The sequence below is a fragment of the Desmodus rotundus genome, chromosome 9, assembly GCF_022682495.2.
Source record: "Desmodus rotundus isolate HL8 chromosome 9, HLdesRot8A.1, whole genome shotgun sequence".
NCBI lineage: Eukaryota > Metazoa > Chordata > Mammalia > Chiroptera > Phyllostomidae > Desmodus > Desmodus rotundus.
Window position 1 is genome coordinate 9,418,886 of NC_071395.1, and position 8,382 is coordinate 9,427,267.

Genomic DNA, 8,382 nt, shown 5'->3' on the forward strand with positions numbered 1-8,382 from the left:
TTACCCCTTCAGGTTGGATAAACTTTGGGCTTGATAAATACAGATTCTGTCTCTAATTCTAATCCCAAATCCTCATCACCACCCTTCAGCTTGTCGGGAATCCTGATTTCCCCACTTGTGGAACAGGGCAATGGAATCACTGTCCTGAGGAACAACTCCAGTTTGCATCTCAAATATGACTTAAGCTCAGTTAAGTCTAACTGTAGGCTAATATACCCACAAGAATTTATGTAGCCTACTAGGAATGCATTCTGATCTAAAATGTCTACACCATTTTAAGCATGGAGTAGAGAAGCAATTTACATATATTTCCCCTGGGTTCTCTCTCTTTCTCATTTAAACAATCCATTATCCACATCAAGGCAGTAGTATCCAAATATAATGGGATTATTCATTATGTTTATGGATGATAGCAATTAAAATTAAAAAGAAAAGTAAATATTACCTTTAAAATATACATTCATTGCAAACAACACTCAGACAGATGATCAAAATTATCTGACACTATTTGAGCTTATTGTAGCAAGAAAGTTTACCCTATTCAGTGCTCTTTCCTCTATGATACAAGCCGTTATATAGACAGAGAGTGTTCCAGCAAAACATTAAAATTAAATAAAACATACATCCTGTAATGTATTCAATTTAATCCAACTGGATCCTCTAATTTTATGATTTGATTGTTTTTTGCCTTAATTATTTAGGATGAAAGAATAATCTCTATATTTTATGTTTTTAGCCACAATCTCTAAAAAGAACAATTAGAATTCATTATCACTCTACTTCTCTTTAAAAATAAGTCCTCAAAAGTGAACATATAAATTTGAAAATCTTTTCATAATCTTTTCCCTTTCCTTATGAATTTCTGTGTCAAATAGAGTATGCCTTTCCATTCCCTACCCCTTCCCAATCTGATTTAAATTTCCAGAGAGAACATTCCCGTGGCTTTTCACACAAACTGGGGACTTCTCCCCAAGGCAGGGTCTTTCTCTACGGGGAAATCTCAGGGAACTTTTTTCTAATAAGAAACTCTGTGAATTGAGTCTCCTCTGTGAGAGAAAAGTGGTATGGTAGACTCCAGGGAAATACGAGTTCTATTTTTCTTCTTTTTCTTTAAAAAGAAATCTATTCCTTCAAGGAAGTTTCAAAATGCAAGTGTTGCTATTAATAAATGGCACAAAATGAAAGAAATTCCATGATGATAGAGTGAGTTTGAACATCCAGGGGACCAGTGAGTATTCTGACCTGTAAATGATCAGTTTGAACTTGATCTATAAACTAGATAGTCACAGATTATACTTGATTTTACCTAATTTGGTCTGCGTAGATTCAGCCTCAATTTAAATGTGGACTACCCACTGAATTTTCATACCCTCTAGAAGCTACAATGTACCCAGGAACTTATATAACTCTCATCGAAAATGTATGCTAACATGTATTTTAAGAGATGACTAAAACTTTAGCCATTAAACTTTACTGTGGGTCAATGTTACAGATGAGTTTTAGATAGGCTGAAAAAAAATTGTCTGATAAGGTATTCTATAGAGACATTAATTACTTAACCAATAATGGTGACATTATGTAATCTGATTTTTAATTTTTTATTGAAATATTATATATTTGACATAGCATTAATTTTTTAAAAATACATTAAGCTGCTATACAACTTGTAAAACTTTTAAAAATATAGCGCTGGCTGGTGTGGCTCAGTGGCCTGAGTACTGGCCTGCAAACCAAAAGATCGCCAGTGATTCCCAATCAGAGCATATGCCTCGGTTGCGGGCCAGGTCCCCAGTAGGGGACACAGGAGAGGCAACCACACATTGCTCTCCCCCCTCCTTCCCCTGACAGTAACCAGAGGAGATGGGAGATGGAGATAATGGGGAAAGAAGGGGAAGGGTTGTTGAGGAACATGTATAAAGGACCCATGTACAAGGCCAAAGGGGGTAGGATTGAGGGAGGGAGGTCAGGGAGAGGGGGCAGGGGAGAGTAGTGGGGAAAAAATGAAGACAACTGTACTTGAACAACAATAACATTTAAAAAAAAGGAAAAAAAGACATACATACACACATACATAAATAAATATTTAAAATTTTTAAAAATATAAAATGTAGCAAAAGAAAAAGTATATAAATGATGTACCTTTCATCCAAGAAGAAAGCTGATGCTCTGAGTCAAAATATCCTATCCAAAGTCGTCCCAACATGGAATAACAAAAGACCCTAAGTAATTAGGTGCCGTTTCCCTTTGTTATAATCCCCAGGTATAATAAATAGAACAATGCCTCATGGAGACAGTCAGATGGGAAGGACGTGATTACACACAGTGGTGCTGATCACAGCATCTGCAATGGGATGCAGGATAAAGTGCCCCATCTCTTTCTCAGCAGAGGAAGAGAGTTCTCTCTCCACTAAAGGGGCAGGCTGCAGAGTACACTATTGCTCATTCTGCAGGGTTGATGTATATTCATTGTACTTAATTTTAGCACTTGCTGTTCTCCCATAGCCATTGGATATTCTTAGAAGATGATCATAGGGTTATTAATAGTAATGGCTATGCCTTCCCTGCATACAGTGTTTTATGATTTCCAAAGTGCTTTCTATTTATGTTACTGTTTTTAATCCTTACAACAATCTTGTGAATTTGGGAAAGAAGCAGTTTCTGGTCCAATTTTATCAGCCATCATAAGGAACAATTTCAGCCTCAAGTTCAATCTAGCCATTCAATCAAATAGTCCAAATATTGAAAAGACTGCTTTATCTTTTCATTTTAAAATATACTTTCTATTGTTTTAGTTATAAATCAAAATATGCTGTTTTAAATCCCTGCATAGTGATGCACTGAAAATTCTCGATTCATTTCTAGTGCGAGTGTAACAAAAAGAACCAGACAAATTAGAGTTCCAAGAAATATAAATGCAACGAATAAATTAATGCCGGCATTGATAGATGAAAGGAAAAGCAAAGGAATTTCATTGTGCGGCTTGACTGAACAACTCTGTTTGCAACAATATATGTAAGATGGGAATTGTTGTTTGGAATGGGCCAGGAGATTAAAAAGAATAATGAAATTGATTCCTCAGGATTGTTAGCCATTTAATTTTAAATCTGCGGAGGTAAGCCTCAGATATTACTGTGCGTGTCAGCTAGGTCTCATAAAGGAACACGAGAAAAGGAACATGAGGAATACTGGCACTGTGAAATGGCTCTCCTTTTACCTTTCCAGGAAGACTGTGCAGGATACAATAGTTGCATGAAGTCCAACTTGTGTGTTAACATGCAGATGGGCAATTTATCCTTGAAACACAACGTAGGTCACTTTCAAATGGAAATCTATGAAGGGGATTTACTTTCTTCTAGAGAACGAGAAAATGTGATGTTGCATTTTACTGCAGCTTAAAGAGTAGTGCAGTTAAGGAAGGGGGAAACTGTAGATAAATTCTTGACGCATGTTGGTAACTTTCATGAAATCGTATGGTTTTTATCTAGAATGTTAATACTGAAAAAAGGAAATCTGAATTTATTTTTCCATTTTCTTTATCCCAAGGCATTTTGTGGTATCATAATACCCTCTCTACTGTGCTCTCCAAAAACTTACTAGATATGAGAACTGTGGTATGCCTTTAATTTAAGACCATATTATTTCCCTGGGGAAATTTTAGAAATGTGGTGTGGGACGTTAGAAATAGATGGGGAAAAAATTGGATGAAAGGAAACTCATAGAGGATAAAAACAGATAACCTCTTACATCTTTGCTTTTTTGATTCTTATAATTCAACAATAACCTTGTTTATAATTATTCTCAGAATGAAATAATACTATTTGACCTCATATTAGGTAGAAAGTTCAGATTAAAAAAAATCTCTACTTGAAATTTTGTTTCACTTTTAATTGTATTGAATCATTCAAGGGCACAGTTTCTGAATTAACAGCAGGAGGTTCAAACATGTCACAATTATCTTTTATTTGATACTTTAGTAAATAAATCAGTCAACAGTAATCATAAACTCTTCTGGGTTAAGAGATTTGTATATAAAATGAATGTGAGTTTTTCCCTATAAACTATCTCAATTTTAAAATATTTCCAGAAAATTACAGTTATAACTCTTCAAAGCATGTTATTTTTTGCCTTGGCTTCCAGTGAATTACCATTTTTTACTGCTATTGTAAGTCAAATGTGCCATTAATTACCTTTACTTCTTTACCCCTGTTACTAAGGGTGCCATCTAATGTAGCGCTTGATGAGGTGTTTCATGTAACGCAGCCAGAGTTTCTTAAGTGCTTCCTATCTGTCATGCTTCCCTCTAAGCAATGTGTATAAATCGACTTGTATACATTTGCATAACAGCCCTGTGATGTAAGCTCTCTGTTTCTCCAGTTAGATCTAAGGAAACTGACCCAGAGAGAAGTTTCAACAATCTTGCTCCAGGTCACCCAGAAACAGAATTTGTCCCCAAACAAACTTTTTACAGGCCCCGTTCTCAACCGTAGCCTACTGTCTAATCCCACAACTGTACTTTTACAACTATACTATGCTTTCGCTACAAATACTGTGCTTTGTCCCACAGGTTCAAACGTCGTACTTTGCGTCAAAGGTTCCGTATGGACGGAGCAGTATTTTGATCACTTTAAATCTATTTCTTTTTCTTTATAGGTTTTGCCCTCTGATTTCAGTGGGACACGAATTTTATCTTGTATTATTTACCTTTGAATTCTTTTTGGTGTTTTATGTTTCTGTCACCATTTACTTCTTGTTTGTTTGTTTGTTTGTTTTTCCTCCCTGTGTGTTAAAAGCTGTGGAGTGAAAGACAGGGGCAGGCACCTGGCAAGCCAGAGAGTCTGACCACATGTGGGAATGATCAGACCTTCTCTGCCACACACACACACACACACACACACTTAATTCATGCCCTCAGCTAGGCTATTTCAATATCCTTGATCCTGTGTCCAAGCGACTATGCAATTTAATTGTCAATGTGGAAAATGAATCTAGTTCTTATGGAGAATGGGATTCTGAGCATTTTATGAAAAGGATCGGTCACGGTTTCCATGGCTCGTCTCTGGGAATGTTGTGACAGAACTCTGCAGACTTCCTGGGCACTTTTAGGGGCGTTCTCGCAAATGTACTCATGGGGCACCTTGGTCACACACCTGTTTCTTTTTGTGCCTGGGTTTCTTGGTCAAAGCTTTATTGTCCTCTGAGACATGGCACCAAGAAGGAGCTCTGGAATTTGTACACATATTAGGGATCAGACTTAATTGGTTCATCCTAATTTAGACATGTTCTCTAACTGATGAACTTCTTCCTGGCATCACTAATTCTGTCTGCTTTTTGGCCCTATAGACCTAAATACCTTCTCTCCAGCATCTGCCAGGCAGCTTTCCTCTGCCAGTACTGCATACGCACTTTTGGAACCTAATACTGTGTAACATAAAGCAAACGATAGCTTTATTGTCTCTCTAGAACCTAATGTGGTACTCAGCATACGTCAGGTGTTCAATAACTTTTTCATCGCTGAGGGATGCCTCAATGAATCTGGAAGGATATTTGGGAAAAACACAAGATATTTGACAAAATGTGAATTGCTTAACATTTGGTGTATAAAAAGGCATATGTGCCATATTTCTTCAATGAAAAAGTTCATATATAATTGCTCTAAAGTTATTTTAAAATTATACATGAATCCTTTAAGAGGAAATATAAGTAATGAAAGTAGGTTGATTTCAGTATACCAAAATTCTGGCTTTTGGGAAAACCTATGATGTGCTGGAGCTTATGAAGATTAATATACATTAATTTTTCTGAAAGGGGCCACCACTGATTAGTATAGTAAGTGTGTGCATCTTTAGCAGACATCAGAAATGAATCTTGCTGTGCCTAAACTCCCCACAACACTTGTAGTTTTAACCGGAGTGGGGTGGGTGCCTTGACTCTGAAAGTTGAAATGGTCCTCAGACCTCAGAGACCCATGTGTCTGATATATGTGCCTGAGAGCCAGACATCTAGCACGAGTTAAGAAAACACACCTTGGGAACTTATTTTGTTTAAATGGTTGGAAATGACTACCCCCTGTCATGAGATAAACATGTATGTACTAGAATGTTGACATGGAAAATTAATATTGTTCACAACGGTTGACCTGAGTTACTACTTCCTCTTCATTAAGGAATCAATACAATTTATCCAGACAAGCCTCAGGAACTTTTCTTTATTGAATCTAGACCCTTTCCACAAATTTCAAACCAATCTGGTCCTTCACTGTTTGGTTTGCTTGCCACCTTCCTGCTCAGGGACATATCTATTTACATTTCATATTCCTGTCCGCACAGCATTGGCAGTCAACTACTAGATCTACCATAATCAACCTCATTAAACCTAATGGTTTAACGTGAATAGACTCCCTTCAAAACAGTAGCTCATTATGCTGTTAAAGGTAACCAGAGTGTTACTTTATATCCAGTATTACAGGAGTGGCAATGGCATCTACTCACTGAAATTTCTACACAACATCAAGATTACATGAAACATAAAGTTGTCCCTAAACTGTCTACTTTCACAAACAATGCTAATGACACAGGTATATTAATATAGAGAGGAACTGGCTCATCATTTCTTCCCAGCATTCTTAAAATCAATAACTGAGAAGCCACCTTGATATCTAAAATTTTCATGTGGAGCTAGTAGGCTTTAAGAAAAACAGATATTATTATTATTTTGGAATAGTAAACTATCTTAAGATAATTAATGTTTTAGACCAAAACTGTCATTCCTTAACTTCTTTAAAATAAAGGTCAAATAATAATAGTACCTAATGTCACATGTTACAGTATTATATTACATGTTAGACTTTATAGTTGCCACTAAATACCTAAGGTTCTCTGATGAAATTATTTGATCAACAGAAAATGGTAGAAATATTTTATTAATATTACATTGTAGTCCAGTGCAAGTAGCATTTTGCAATGGCAAAATAAAATTTCTATTATGTGGGTTCTATTTTAAAATTTTGATCTTAGATCACTCTACTGTATGTGTAGCAGTAAAAAACCATAATGCCAAGGAAAACCAAATCTTTTTTTTTTTTTTTGATGAGGAATGTTAATCGTTGGAAGCCAAAGGGGTCACCTCCCCCAGAAAGCATCCTCCTCCACTCGAGTTCCTGTGAGCATCTCTCATGCCGGGGAATGAGAAAAAGCCCCTTGAGCCTCCTTCTCCTCCTTCCTTTGATGCTGTTGCACGATGACAATCTCAATGAGACAGAGGGGGATAATGGAAGTCATTACCACCACACTCACAGGTACTGCCGAGATGAGCACCTGGAACTTCTGTGAGCTCACCTGACTCCTGCTCGTTCTGTTCACCCTGGGCTCCTGCTCTCCCACTGACATAGCTCCCATTTTTCCCTTTGATCCACCTCCCACTCTGCCTTGGAAAACCTTACTTCTTGCTGCTCGCTGAGCACTTCCTCCATCAGGAAGCCTGCTCACTCGGAAAGGCAGAGAAACGGGGTCACTTTTCCTGAGGTCAGTCTGCTCAGTGCTGGTGTTCTTCCCATATGCTTCCATGAATGAGCTTTCTGCATTCCCTCCGGAAAGTTGTTCATCTGCAAAAGGAGATTAAAATGCCTCTTTTGCCCACAAATACTAGAGGGATAGCAGGCCTTCCAATGAATGTTTATGTGATTCGCTCAAATAATTTTCAATGAGATTTAGTTTCTCAGCCCACCAGTATCACTTCTGTGTATCATTTTCAACGCAAAAAATACAGTTTCTTTGGACATTTAAGATGTCGAAGGAGCAGTGTAAGTGTTGGGCTCTGGCAGAGGCACCCCGCAAAGCTTCTACTGTGGGCCCATACCAGTATACAAACAGCGCCTCATCATTTCAGGCACAGAGCTCACCTAAGTGCACAGTGGCATTCGGTTCAGTCCTGTCAGTTGACTCTGGTTGCTAAGTTATGGTAGCTTCCAGGTCCAAAGGTTGAACTGGGACTTCAGTCAAGGCTGGCTGCTGACCCTGCACAGGCTCTGGATGTGGAAGTGTTGCCTGGGGGTGCTTTGCAGGAGCGGCCGTCTGCTGCAGGGCTGGAGGAGGTTCAGCCTCCATACTAGGTTCTGGAGTTATGGTGAGGCCCAGGTCCAAAGGCTTATCCTGTTCTGGAGCCAGAAGTGTCTGCATTATTTACTACAGGTGGTACTCCAATTTCCTTCGGTGGCTCTGGAGGTGAAGCTGGGTTCTCCTACTGGGATGGAGATGACGCTCAGGGGGCTGTGGAGGAACCTCTTGATGGGTTGGTGGTTTGACCTCTTCAATGGTCTCTGGTGGATGAGCTGAGACCTTCTGCTCAGTTGCAGATAATTCAGTAGCCTTAGGGGGCTCTGGAATT

At 38.3% G+C, this 8,382-nt stretch overlaps 1 non-coding gene across 1 annotated transcript; it reads left to right on the plus strand.

Moving 5' to 3' along the window:
• Positions 1-467: 467 nt before the first annotated feature.
• On the plus strand, positions 468-588 carry LOC112312737 (small nucleolar RNA SNORA28). The gene has a single exon (XR_002975626.2). It is a non-coding gene; the product is annotated as a small nucleolar RNA SNORA28 (small nucleolar RNA).
• Positions 589-8,382: the final 7,794 nt, after the last annotated feature.